A 13803-nucleotide genomic window follows, 5' to 3' on the forward strand; every position below is an offset into this window, starting at 1 on the left:
GAGGAACTGTTTAATCTCCCTCTCCCATACTGTATCAGCCTGCATAGATACAGAGAGAGTCAGGGGAAATACAACCTGTAAAACCTGGACTGCTGCTTTCCTGTTTTCAATCTTTACCTCAAGATCACTGCTAGAGAAGTTACAACTTTCATGCTTTAATGTATAAGATAAGATTTTCAGCAAATGTTCAGCTAATGCTGGGAGGCCTTGTTCAGGCGGAGCTTGCCAAGTGGAAACAGGCCAGCCTCTGAAGTTATAAAAGTTAAGTCAGAGAAAGATGGGTTTTAACATATTTTCTTACCCTGAGAATATTACAGAGATGACGTAACTCAAGATAAGGCTGAGATATGAAGCTCAGAATTAGCAGAAATCTTCACTGAGGGAAAAGGGTGTTTAATGATGGATTTTGGAAAGTACTTCTTTTATGTGTGAGTGGCTGCTATGATGATATCATAACTTTACATTTTTTATGTCCAACATAATTTCCACTTGGATGTGGAACACTTTGTGGGATCTCCTTCTGCTCCGGGGAAGTACTAGCCCTGGGCTCCTAATAACAATGCCCTTTTCCTGCTCTGTCAACCCTGGGTCTATTTATCCTCAGTCCCTCCCTAAAATAGTCCAAAAGCTGCACACGTACATACAGACAAGTCGCATAAACAATGCACGTGCAAAAAACACTGAAATGACTAAAAAGGTCTGGAGGAAACCACACAACCAGCAGGAAATGTGGTGCCAACACCCGGACAAAATGGAAACAGAAAGAGCCTTTTTCCCCTTCTGTTGGCAGAACAAAATCAATTCTCTTCAGATTTATACATTTCATTTCTAACTCTTGGTTCAAATGTTGGTGACATCTGCAGAAATGCACAATGTAGTAGCTTTGAAGCAGAGCCAAAGTCATGGGCCCGGTGTGGTTGCATGGTAGGAAGGCTGGCCTCAGAGCAAAGTAAACTATAATAATCTCCCTAAGAATACCCTTCAGGCACAGATGAAGACAAATACAACTCTATTTGTTGCCTGTGGCAAAAGAAGGCACTTCAGAAAAAAATAAAACATTTGCCATGCCCATAGCTTTACAGTGTGCTGAGTAGAGGTGAGGCTATAACACATTTTCAATTAGGTTTTATAATATCCAGGACATGAATAATGTAACAGGCTCCCTTCTAGCATGAAGATTAAACTTGCTGTTGAACAAGTGTGTCATTATTTTATATTTTTCTTTATTTCAAAGAATGAAAATATTCAAAACAGAGTCTCTCGTCCTCTCACCACTTTCTGGACCTCGTCACAAACTGATGAACCCAAATGCACGACCCAGAGACAAAGTCTTGAATGTAATAAAAAAGTGTATTTATTTTAACAGATCAGGTAATCCCTCTCAACAGAGTAGGTAGTGGAAATAACAAAAAGCGCTCACAAGGAGGAAAAAACTAGCGTAACAAAAAGAGGACTTAATAAAAACTTAAGCCTAACAAAATAAACAAACATAACAAAACCTGACATGAGTGAAAAGCGATCCTTTCAGAGCTGAGGCTTGGCACGACCATTCGGGGAAACAAACAAGACGAACTGACACAGGACAGGGGAGAGACAGGACTATTTAAACATGAGGTGAGTGGGAACAGGTGGAAACAATCAGGGGCGGGGCAGACACTGATGATGGCGGGAAAAACACACAAGGGAAGTAACAGGGCCTGAAATGAAAGACAAGAGGTAAGTACAAAATAAAACAGGAAATGACAGACAAAATACATAAACATAACTAACACATTTGACGAGACACAACACTTTTCTATGGCATTCAGCCCCAAAAGGACATGGCTCCACTTTAAAAAAATGCTAATAATTTCCTCAAACAGTAAATAATGCTTTAGAAGGAGACCACTTTTGGCCTGTTTTGACATATTTGTGCTTGTCATTTTTCAGCAGCAGGACCGCATATGTTCCATTGTTCCAAAATGGATTATAGTGTCCACTTGCATTGTACTGAATTAACATGTAACTCAGTGCAAAGGTGTTGCTAATGAATGTGTTTTTAATAGATTTTGGACAATAATGGGCGTCTACAGCACCTAGGAACACACAGTATCAGGTTATGGCTGCACAGACAACAGTCATTTCATTTAGGGAATTGTCCTAAATTGTCTGGAAATATATAGCATATTGGCAATATTGCCAGACATATACTTTAAAACAGTGAACTCTGAATGACAAGTTGTCTTTGCTCACAAGAGTTACAGAATATTTGTTTAGACTGAAATCCTCAGGAAGGCGAGTCAGTGATATTATGGTCATGGGAAAGGAAGGTCTGATTGAGCCGTCGCTCTTTCCTCTCTTGGCAAAGACTCACTGAGTGGAGCTGTGACCTCATCCCATCCTGCCGCACAGGAAAGGTGGATCAGATAGCAGAGCCGACACCTGCACGGACACAGAGTCGTCGAGGGAGAAAGAGACAGAGTCAAGTGACAAAAATAAGAAAGTTGATGTATTTGCAGTACTGTAGAACTTTTTTGTGTAAGGAAAACGATGGAATCCAGAGAGATGAAGTGATAACAATTGAATGTAATAAGACATGGTCGAAGGAGACACATTAAGCCGCCTTTGGGAACGAGCTGCCAGGATATACAGAGCTCGGATTTTGCGTTGCTTGCCAGTTAAAGAATTTATTCAGACATCTTTTCCAGACGATTTTGCAGAGTGGAAGAATTCTTGTTATGTTGCATTTTTCACTAGCTTTTTCTTTTCTGAGCAATGGCATCTGAAAATGTGTTTTAGTCCACTGCTCATGAAAACATGCCAATTTGGTTAACTTGCTTCTTTGATTCAAATCACAATCATGCGGTCAACTGTGTGTGTTTGCAAAGGAGCTAGAGAGATACCTAGCCAACAAGTCCGATCATACAGCCAATATAGACAGGACCCTCCATTAGCCACTAACTATGCATTTCCAATGAACCCCACAGACTTGAGTTGTTAGCTAACCTCCATGTCACACTCATTTATATGGCGTGTTCACGGTGACCATACAGTAGGTCCAAAGTAATTAAAATATATATTGAACATCAGATGATGCTTGAAAGGCCAGATTAAGTTATTCCTGAAGGGTCTCTGGTAATTTAGAGCCATGTGACCGCTGGTTAAATAATTTCCGTTTTGAATGCATGGGGTTGGAAGAAATACAAGGGTCATCTACTTGACAGACGATAAATCTGGGAGGCGTGCTAAAGGTTTGAAATGTGGACCGAGGTTATCATGGTTGTGCTGTGGATTTTGGGGTTAGAGGGAGGAACTGACAAACAGGATAGACACAGGAGCCAAATAAATCCTTTGACAGTACTCCATGTTCATGATATATGTTCGTATTTGTACATATTTGTGTGTGTTTTTGCGTGTGTATTTGACAGAGAGGCAGAGAGAGATTTGATATCTACGAATGTGTGCGGCGACAATATAAATCTTCCGTTGGTCTCCTCCTTCGTGGGGAGCCCCTCCAAAAGTGTCAGTCCTCAGCCAGCTGCTATTGGTTAAAGCTGTGTAATTGCAACTCTGTGGCAAGTTTTCACACAACCAGATCGATGCAGAATAAATTCACTCGCACACACACATACACAGAGAGCCGAGTTAGACACATGCAAACTCAAGGACAAATGCAGATTCTAATAAAACAGACATTAGATGTTAGAAAGAGTATTTATCTCTAGAAGTAATCTGAAGGCTTGTTTCAACTGGAACATTTATTTTATTTACAGTATTAATTCTGGCGATATGAGAGAGAAGTTGCAGTCTGATTGACATGTGTTTATAAAAAAAGCCCTTAATCAAGAGTTGTGAGATTTCAGGTGTTTCCAACAAACCTGACTTTTTCACAAGAAGATAATATTTCCCAGGACATGTATAGGACAGCCCTCATAACTCACAGCTAACAGGGGCAAAGGCACAATCAACTGGTGGATTATTTTCTATCTCAACTATAAATTACATCTTTCATGTTAACCCTTTGGTATGTTTTCTTAGAAATGCAAGCTTATCGTGAGGCCGGGGGGTTCAGACGGGAGGTGAGAACCAAAGGGTGAGAATAGGAGTTGGATTACACATGTTATCCTTTGGTATTGTTATCTAACACAAGCCATCATCCTAAACAAAATAAAGCTCAACCTGCTATAATAACAACAAAGGGCAGGAATAATTAATTACATGTTTAATATTGTTGAGGATCGTGTAGTTGGCCTCCCTTAACCCATCAATAATAGCATGTTTAAAGCTTTGAATATCTTTTGTTTAAAGTGTAAAACGTGGAGATGTCAAAATAAAGAAGACCAACACACTTTCTCAAATGGCTATTCTCATCTCCAGCTGTCACTGATTGATTCATAGCCAACAAAGCCTATTCTAATTGGTACAGAGTGTGAAAATAAATTATGCTGGAGTGAAGAACTATCCAGGCACAAAAAGGTACTCAATTACAGGAAGAGCTTTACTGTGTGTTGACCCATTTAATTTTGGGGAAACCGTACGTAACTGCTTCCTCTTGCTTGTTGCTCCTCTGGGATTAGATTTCATACTTTGTGTTTTTAGGAGGCACCACAAGACACTAATACTGCCAAGACAGAAGGTTTGATCCCCAAGTGACCACTGTCACAATATGAGGAAACAGGGATATTGTGTTTGTTTATCTTTCATAGACCATTGCTTTTTGCATTCCCTGCTAATGGGTCTCCTGCAGAGGCAAATGAACCTGTATCCATGGAGTCTGGTCATTATGTCATGGTCAATGTGGGTAAAGACACTTACTCGTGAACGTGTAAATGTGCCATTTCCCTCCACTGACTGAAACATACACACATTCATCGGGCATGAGCTCTCCCAAAGCAGGAGGGGAAGGATTGATTGCTGTCCTTGGCCACAGCCTCCAACACCCCTCCCCATGTTCACACCTCCCACCTCCCACCTCCACACCGCCTGCCTCCCTCGCTCTGCTTCAGTGATGCAGGTGGAGGCTTGACCTAAAATCTGGGGTGATAAATGACTACCATCTTGCGGATGCTAGCAGTCCAAAGGGGTGTGTGTGTGTGTGTGTGTGTGTGTGTGTGTGTGTGTGTGTGAGTGTGTGTGTGTGTGTGTGTGTGTGTGTGTGTGTGTGTGTGTGGTGTGTGTGTGTGTGTGTGTGTGTGTGTGTGTGTGTGTGTGTGTGTGTGTGTGTGTGTGTGTGTGTGTGTCTCAATCTCACCCCAGCCTGCTTTGCTGCTTCGTTTCTCAGATTGTAGCCATTAGCTTTTAGATCCACGTATATTGCACCTTGAAATCAACTTTAATAGTAAGCCTACTTTAAATGATTCATTTAGTTCTGTATTTAATTAAAAATAAATATTGTAGTATTAAATCCCATCTGAACAAAAATGTATAGGCCTATGTTGTCAAATGTGCAGTTGACGAAGGTTAAAAATAAAATAAATACAACAAAAAACTGTGTTATTTTTTCTCACATGATTATGTACACATTTAGATAGAGATATACTGTATACACCTTATACAATTTTTTTTTTCTAAAAGCAACCACTTACAAATGCATGTACATAATAGGCACACCAATCCATACTTATAAGAACGATAAGAAAAAGAGGATTTGCATTACTTAAAATATTGATTCTTCAGAAAAATATAAAATCATAAGATAAATTACAAAATGTCCTTAAATGTTCATACAGGGACCTACATTGAAATGTGTATGGTTATCCTTCTGAATAATATAATAAGAGTAAGTCCCAACAAAGAGGGTAAATAAGAATGATGCTTTTAATGACTAATTTCCATACATAATGTGCCATGTTGAGCTAAACTGCTCTTTTGATGCTGCATGGTGCACCCCTTTGTTTCAAAGACTACTTCCACTGCACGGAGCTGGGGGGCACCAAAGTCTGCTCTCCAATCTCCTCTCTCCTCTCTCTCCCCACTGTATTCCACAGCCTCCCTCTCATCTGTCCCCCCTTTTGTGTAGCTACCCGAATAAATTAGCAACCCAAGTCGCTGAAGGGAGGAGGAGGGGGAGGAGAGTAGGGGGGCTGGGCCTTGTGGCGGAGGAGTCGGCTTTCAGTCGGTGAGGTGCACGGTGCCCTGAAGCGGCTCTGTCTCAGCGCATACTAACACACGCCGAGTCTGAGTGACTGGATGCTGAGGGGGGAAAAAAGAGGAGAGAAACGTTTAAGATAAGCGAAAGAGCCGGCAGAGCACTGCGGAGCCACAGACGGATCCTTTCTTCTGCAGACAGCGAAGGAACCGGAGAGATTCACAGCTGATCTGAACGCGCTCACCTGACACGGGGACCAAAAAAAGACCCTTCACTGGAGGAATAACACAACCTACCCGTCTATTGGATTAGAACATCTGTGGAACTGTCATTTTTTGTGTGGATATTATGTAAAAAGAAAAAATAAGCCCAGTCCAGCTGGCCAGAGAGGCTCCATTCAAGATTGTTGTCCTGGTGGATTGTGTGTCGAAAGGGGGAATTGGAAACCCGTTTGCATACTAATCAGTTTTGGAGAGGAGATCCAGAGCAAACATCCAGAGCTGTGGAGTGGGTCAGATGCATGTAAGTGACAGCTGCTTTATTTTCATCATGTGCACTGATGCTTCTGATCAATAAGGGGGAAAGGTAGAGATATTTGCTCTTTTTGGGTGGGAGCTTCTGGCTCTCCCTATAGATGGGTGCACCCTGCATCTGCACCTTGCATGCTTGAGCTGGTAGCTTGTCCGGGTACTGAGATGTAGGGAAACCATACTACAGGGGCAACACTAGTATTAGATCAATGGATCCTGATGATGCAGCATCGCCTGGTATTGATTATTGATCCATTTTCACAGACAACCTGGCTAAACATCCAGATTAAAAAAGAAGAAAAATCCCTTTTCAAAATATATGCTGAACATGAAAGGAAGGTTAGTCAGTAGGCCTGTATATATTGCGTCTTATTATGTCTTATGGAACTATATGTTGACTGTAAGTAAGTGGTTTCCTCCTCAGGGATTCCTAGTTTGTGTGAATAGACTTAAATATGGATTGAGGTCCGTACCACTTTAAGGGAAACAGCTATAGTGGACCAATCTACTTAATATTTCCTGGTGAGACCACTTAAGAAGACTGTGAGGCATCACTAGTGGAGAGAATTTTAAATACTGCTATTCACATTTGAGCAAGGCACTGAGACCATTAACTACAGCAGGTTACACTCTGCTGTTGGTGTAGGTTACCATTTTTCTGTATGATTATGAAAACAGAACCAAAAATCGCAGAGGGACTATCTCAGTAGACTTTAAAGATCATGTACCTGAAACATACAAATAAGAAGTCCAGGAGGATTTTAAGTAGTTTTAATATCCAGCAAATACATTCTGACACAGTTGTACTTATTTTAATCACCAAGTGTATTTATGGCAGCTAGTACTGTCTATATATGTTTACATGGCCAAAAGCTAAACAAGGGAACCCAGGGCATATTTAAGTGCCTAACCACAATAGTTATTCCAGTCATATCTTGTGTCCGCTGGCATCCACAGCTCGTAGTTTTCTGCTGTAAAGAAGGATACGGATCTTTGCATTATTACACTATCCACTTACATGTTTCTCATGTGCTCTGGCTCTGTAGTATTCTCAGCCTCAGCCTCTGGTCTGCGTACAACCAGTCAGAGTTTGGTTTCTTGCAGAGTTATGAGGCGTGCAGCAAGACATGTTCTAATAGAAACCATACGGATATCTGTTGGTGCGGCTGCAACTGAGTAGAGCTCATGTTTGTACAAACAACTCATAATTACTCACATCAGCTGCTTAGTGGGTCTCCTTTACAAAAGCAGGATTGTAACAAACTCTGGATAGGCTATTTTCTGTCTGGGATTGATTCTTAAATATATTGTACATTAAATGGTGGTATGGCAGGTGAGGTGTCCACCTTGACCCCTGACCTCCTTCTGATAGACTTATCCTCATACAATAACACAGCATAGAACTGATAGGTCATGTCATTCACATTACAAACTGGGTTTAACACTATCTATACCAAGTGTGTCAAGGCAGAGAGGTCAATTCATTCAGTTAGTGTCAAGTCTTTTTGGAGGCGCTTATCAACAAAGTAAACAGTCAGCTTGCTCTCCATTTGGTTCAGTGCAGCTGAATGGATGAGCATTATACTGATTGCCACTGTCAGTGTATTCTCATCAGGGCTTTGTTCCAAATACATGCTCTTCTTAGACAACAGCATCCACTGTAAGACAAAATATTACAATTACTTTTGGGGGAGGTGACTGCAGAGTCCCCACTACCCTACAACCCCCATCCCTTCATTGTTTATCGGATTATTTGGGGTTCATGTTGGCAGCAACGTGGCATCAGACTTGGCTTGGTTTCTTCATCTTTTTCTAAAAAAAACAGATGCTACTATGAATCATGCTGGCAAACATTGTTAAATCTCTGTTTCAAGCTTGAATACATTTTGGCTTTTGGTTAAGAAGAAATATAATACTGCCGTCCACAGCCTTAAAGGGCCTTTTTTTGTTTACTTTAATGGTATTTCTCCAGGGGATGTCCAAGTTGAGGCTTTATTCTTCTCCAAATCTCAAGCAATTGTGAGAGTTTACTTTAAACTCTGGCGATATACAGTGTAATCAAACTGCACCTTCACCACCCACATTGACACTGAAGTCATGCCTGTAATGTACACACTGTTGTCCTCTTTTTGTCTTCCAAAAAACCCAACCCATAACAAGGGAATTTTGTATTTTTAAATCAAGTTTAATTATGTGCATGGATTTCTCTATAACTCCTTTCTCACAGTCGAATGTCTGACTTTTTAATTAAAAATACAAAGACACCACACCACACAAACAATATTGCAGAGAAAACTGTAGAGAGTGAAGGATTTGTTGTAATATCTGCTTCAGCTCATCGAATCATGGAGCACTGCCAGCAGAGAAAAAAAGAGTGAGGGGAAAAAACCCAAAGCATCTTCCCACCCAAATGTTGCAGCTCAATCAAAAATCTGTCTTATTGTATCCTAGAATTGTTTTTTTGTGCAAGGGAAATCAGTACAACTATCGGAAAGTGACTCAGACACTTCCTCTCTCACACAAACACACATGTAAGCATACTCAGAACTGACCTTATTTCACCCAATTATATTTCTTTCTTTGCCCTTACCCAATCCCTAACCTATACAAATGCTAAATTGGCACAATTACAAACAAGAAGAGTCAAAATAACCTTTTTGTTTTTAAAGAAATGGAACACACACTCCTGACAGTGTTAAATGGGTAGCAGATGACAGCAAACCGAGCAACTAAAGATTGTTTTCCTCTTGCCCGGCTCCACAAGTAGCTAGTGGAATTATTTACGCTCCATCTTTCACTAACTGCACTTTGCTGATGCCTGGGGTTTGTGTTGGTGTCTTTATTTACCTCTCGGACCACCGTCTAAGCCATTACATAAACCCAAGACTCAATATTGAGGGGATTTCATGAAATGTCTGTTTATTAGGCAGCATGTAAACTATAACCAGTGTTAAGCCTCAATATGGCGTGATGGAGTAGTTTTGATTTCCTGGAAAGCCACTTTTGTTTGCATCATCCATCCACATGAGGGCCAGGCAGTTATTAATAGCTTTAGTAGTAGAGTCGGAAAATAAGATTCCCATTGATAAGAAATCCCCAGTGCTGATTGCTCCACATTTCATTAACTTCACCCCTTCAGGGCCTGTTGGTTGCCATGGCAGCTACAATCACTAAGTCTACCATCTTGCTGTGATTATCATCATGAAATTTAATTACACCATTGTTACATTTGAGCTGTGTGTGTGCTTACATGCGGAGAAAGTAGTTCCCAAAATCATTTTACAATTATAATGTCCCTGTATCGGGTTGGTTTTAATTACCTATGTATCAGACCTTTAGGCATAGTGGTGCATTAGCAGAATTTCTTAATATGTATTACACAAATTAACAAAGATAAAAGCATCAGGTTGTGGTTTCATAATTTTTAATGTCTCTCTTATCCTCTTTTAGCAGTAACCTTTCCGGCTTCTTTCACTTTTCATTCTCGCTGCTGCAACAGAAGGGAGAAAAAGTTTGAATTATGAGGTTCATACTTTGCAATGTGTTATCAAAGAAACGTGTTAATAATAAATCAACTCTGGCAGAATGAATCAAACCCCGATACCTAATCATCCTGAGTCATACCTCATATTTTCAGACTGCAGCTTTTTCTTTTCCTGACAGTGTACTGTAGCCTTCCCAAGAGGGAATACAGATGTTACCTTTATACTTACAATATGAAGACCCATCTATCTGCTGTTCTGGAGAAGATATTACTGTATGACTGCCTCAACCAATCAAAGGAAATGACTGCACTCCCCTGTCAGATGCAAAGTGATTGACTAGCTGGAGTTTTTAGATGGTGAAATTCGACTTTTGTTTGTTCTGATGCCCAGTTCTGAAGTAACCGCCTTCATCCTTATTCATGGTCTTTCTCCAGGCAGTAAGGAATGGATCCTGTTAGTGTAATGGGAAAGACTACAGACACTGGCTAAATATTCAAAAACATATATCTTTCCAGTGGAAGGCAGTAGATGCTGTCTGTCTATAGGGAGACTACTTTTGGAATAGTTCCACTTTCCGTCAGATAAACCAAGTCTCCAACGTTTTGACTTACTACAGTGTAATCTTCAAATTTGGATCAAATTAACTGGCCCCGACCACACCTTCAGATTCGGCTCTGGGATAATGACCGTTGGAAATGGGTTGTAATATTCCTGGAGGAAGCTGCAGATGGAAGTTCTCTAAAGTGTGGTGTTGTCTCGAGTTTCCCATCCTGTGCTTCTCCACCGTGGGTTGGACCCGTGACATTGGCTCCCGGTTGCCAAAGTGTGGCTTAATCTGAGGAACTCTGGGTTTCTCATTGTTGCTATAGATGGATGAAAGCAGTGAGTTGGCTTCTGTGCATGTATTTTGCACGCAAGGAAGTGTGTGGCCTCTGAATATACTTGTGTAAATCTCATTTGTGGTGCAACCAATGATTCATATCATTAACAGTAAATCTATCAATGACTTTGTTGACTAATAGAATTGTTTAGGCTATAAAATGTCCAAAAACAGCAGATGTTTAAAATGTTTGCTTGATTAGTCTCTTAAATGTTGTTTCTCATTATCAACAAATTAAATAATTAGAAATAATGTTAAATCTAATCGGTTCTCATAATCGATTTTGTTATCTGTGTGCAATATATGCAAACATGTTTTTGAATGAGCTGTTGTATTATTTTCATCAGTCTCATGAATATATGAATGTGGGAATGGTTTTGAGTGAAGATGAATGAAATGTAACCGCTGTCCTTCTGGGTGCATGGCGGATGATAAACTTCTAAGTTCTGAGGCAAGCAACGAGAGGAAGAGAGAGCCTGTGTGTGTGTGTAGAGTCTCATGTGTTTTTAATGAAGTAAGTGAGATGATCTGAGCTTCTGGTGGCTTCAAACAGTTGCACAGAGCTGCGAGCTGCATGTAGGGCACCGCGGCTCAGGTACTACAGCGTGTTATGCAAGTTAAAGGATTCAGATCCTGGATGGGTGTGGGTGGGTGGTGTGAGACAAAAGCAATACAAAGAAAAAGTTGGCTATTGAGAAATGTTTTTTGTTTCATGGCATCTTAGAGATTGGGAACAGTGGCCTTTAATAGGATCAAACATGTAATTAGTTTGCCATTGATATTACTGTCAGAGAATCAAAGCGCCATTGATCAGTACTGAAGTTAATTGTTGATTTGAAGCCTCACACCATCTATCATATCTCTGTATTTAGTCATGATTTGCATCTGATGTTTATTGATGTCTGTTTGACTTTGAAAAGCAAATTAAAACAAAGACAGACAGACTTAATTCCCAGGCTTAGCACAAGAAATATAATGGAGTAACATGATACAAAGGCTTTCTCTTAGAGAACAGCTGCCGGCGCGCCACTAACTCGAGGGTTGACGGATAATTTTATTACTAATAAGCTAAGTCGCCATCCCATAATCTGAGCTCGAGATGACTGCACTTTGGTCAACAGTTGTTTTTAAATGTGCTATATCAATAAGGTTGGATTGGATTGGACTACAGATTTTGATAGTTTTCCACATTTGTTAAGCATAGAAGAACGGAATACCTTGTCTTTCCAAAAAAAACACATACTGTAGCATTTCTGTTCGGAGGATACTGACCTCTTTTCACCCTAAGAAAACTTTGCTCTGTTAACTGGCAGGCTGTTCAAAAAAATGTTTTATCGCTCTGATTAATGTTTATGTTTTTTCTGCTATAAAACCATGACCTGAGAAAACGTTCTGCCCGGTTTGCTATTGGCTGTGCCACTAATTATAAAGTTTGCTGGAATGTGGAAAAAGATTTTTTTGTGTGTGCTTGCCCCGTGTTAGTGTGTGTATGAGTTACAAGATGGATCTACGGTTTCCCCTCTCTTGATCCTGTTTTGGCTATTAGCTGAGTGTTTTGTCTGTTCACTTATCCTCTGTTTGTTCAGTAACAAATGCTGTTATTCTTCTGATATAATACTGTATGTGTGTGTGTGTGTTATTGTATTCATCACTAGTGGGGACTTAAGTTCTTATTTCCAAATTGGGGACTTACTTCCCATATGTCCCCACAGCAGTCCCCGCAAAGTTAAGCATTCAATATGAGTTTGAGGGTTCAAATCAAGACTGGGTTAAGTCTATGTTAAAGTTTTGAGCTATACATTTACGATAAGGATAACCCCACAGGTAATTAAAGTTAGCCAATTAGCTGACTCTCAAAACTACTACACAATCACAAACAGGAAAATAAGTAATTTAGTATTCATTGCAATCGAAATGAAAAGAACAACAACTCTAGAGTGGTTAGGGGTTATTCACATCAAATTACATCCAAATGTAATCAATTTCATAAAGGCATTTGTTTGAGCCAAAAAAGCGTATTTATCTCATTTCACCAGTGAGGTAATAGAGTTGGAGTCAGGGACTTGGTTCAGCTCAACATTTGCCCTTGTGGGATATTAAACATTCTCTGATGGGGAGGGGTGAGGAGTGATGGTCGATGGCAGCTGTTGCTTCACCTTCAGGGATATCTTGCCTCACCAATCTTTTTTTCTACCCTGCTGACCTTGTACTCTTTTCTTTTATATTATTATCTTTTCATATTTTTCCTTAATTTTCAGCCAGTTTCTAAATGTTTCTCTTCAAATATACAGTCAAACACACAAAGACTCACTCATTGTAGAAGCCAAACCCGCTGCACATTCACTTGGCAGTGTGGCCTTGAAGGTTGAGGGGAGTTAGTGAATCACCTCCGGCTGTGTTTTCACTTGCTGCATGGCTTCACTGACGGTCCAGAGGGTACATTATTTATGTGGGTGCGTGTGAGTCTGCATGTGTGTGTGTGTGTGTGTGTGTGTGTGTGAGATTCAGCACTCACTCAGCTTATGGTTAACTTATTTATATTTCCGTCTCTGACACCGTGGCAGTGTTTCTTTTAGGAAACCTCATTCAGAATCATACTTCTCTTCTGCATCTCTAGTTCCACTTCTTCCTCTGTTCCTTCCATCTCTGACTGTCACTTTCTTTCTTCCTCCAGCCTGTTGGGCAAAATCTAGGACGTTTTGTCACAGGGGACCTGATGCAGTTTGTAAGCATTATGTGACTGTATTCCAGCCTGACATCCACAGTGAGAGTAAATAAACAAATCTGAGTCATCGCAACAGCTTTGAATTGTCTTGTCTCTGCTACACAGTCTCGGATTCT

At 40.4% G+C, this 13803-nt stretch overlaps 1 protein-coding gene across 1 annotated transcript in view; it reads left to right on the top strand.

Moving 5' to 3' along the window:
• The first annotated feature begins 6113 nt into the window (after positions 1 to 6113).
• LOC117490670 (protocadherin-16-like) overlaps positions 6114 to 13803 on the top strand; it is an 89839-nt gene continuing 82149 nt past the window's right edge. The window contains exon 1 of the mRNA XM_034140445.1: positions 6114 to 6589. The gene's annotated coding sequence lies outside the window, so the exon portion shown is untranslated. The remainder of the gene's footprint in view (positions 6590 to 13803) is intronic.

This window comes from Trematomus bernacchii, unplaced genomic scaffold (assembly GCF_902827165.1).
Source record: "Trematomus bernacchii unplaced genomic scaffold, fTreBer1.1, whole genome shotgun sequence".
Taxonomy (NCBI): domain Eukaryota; kingdom Metazoa; phylum Chordata; class Actinopteri; order Perciformes; family Nototheniidae; genus Trematomus; species Trematomus bernacchii.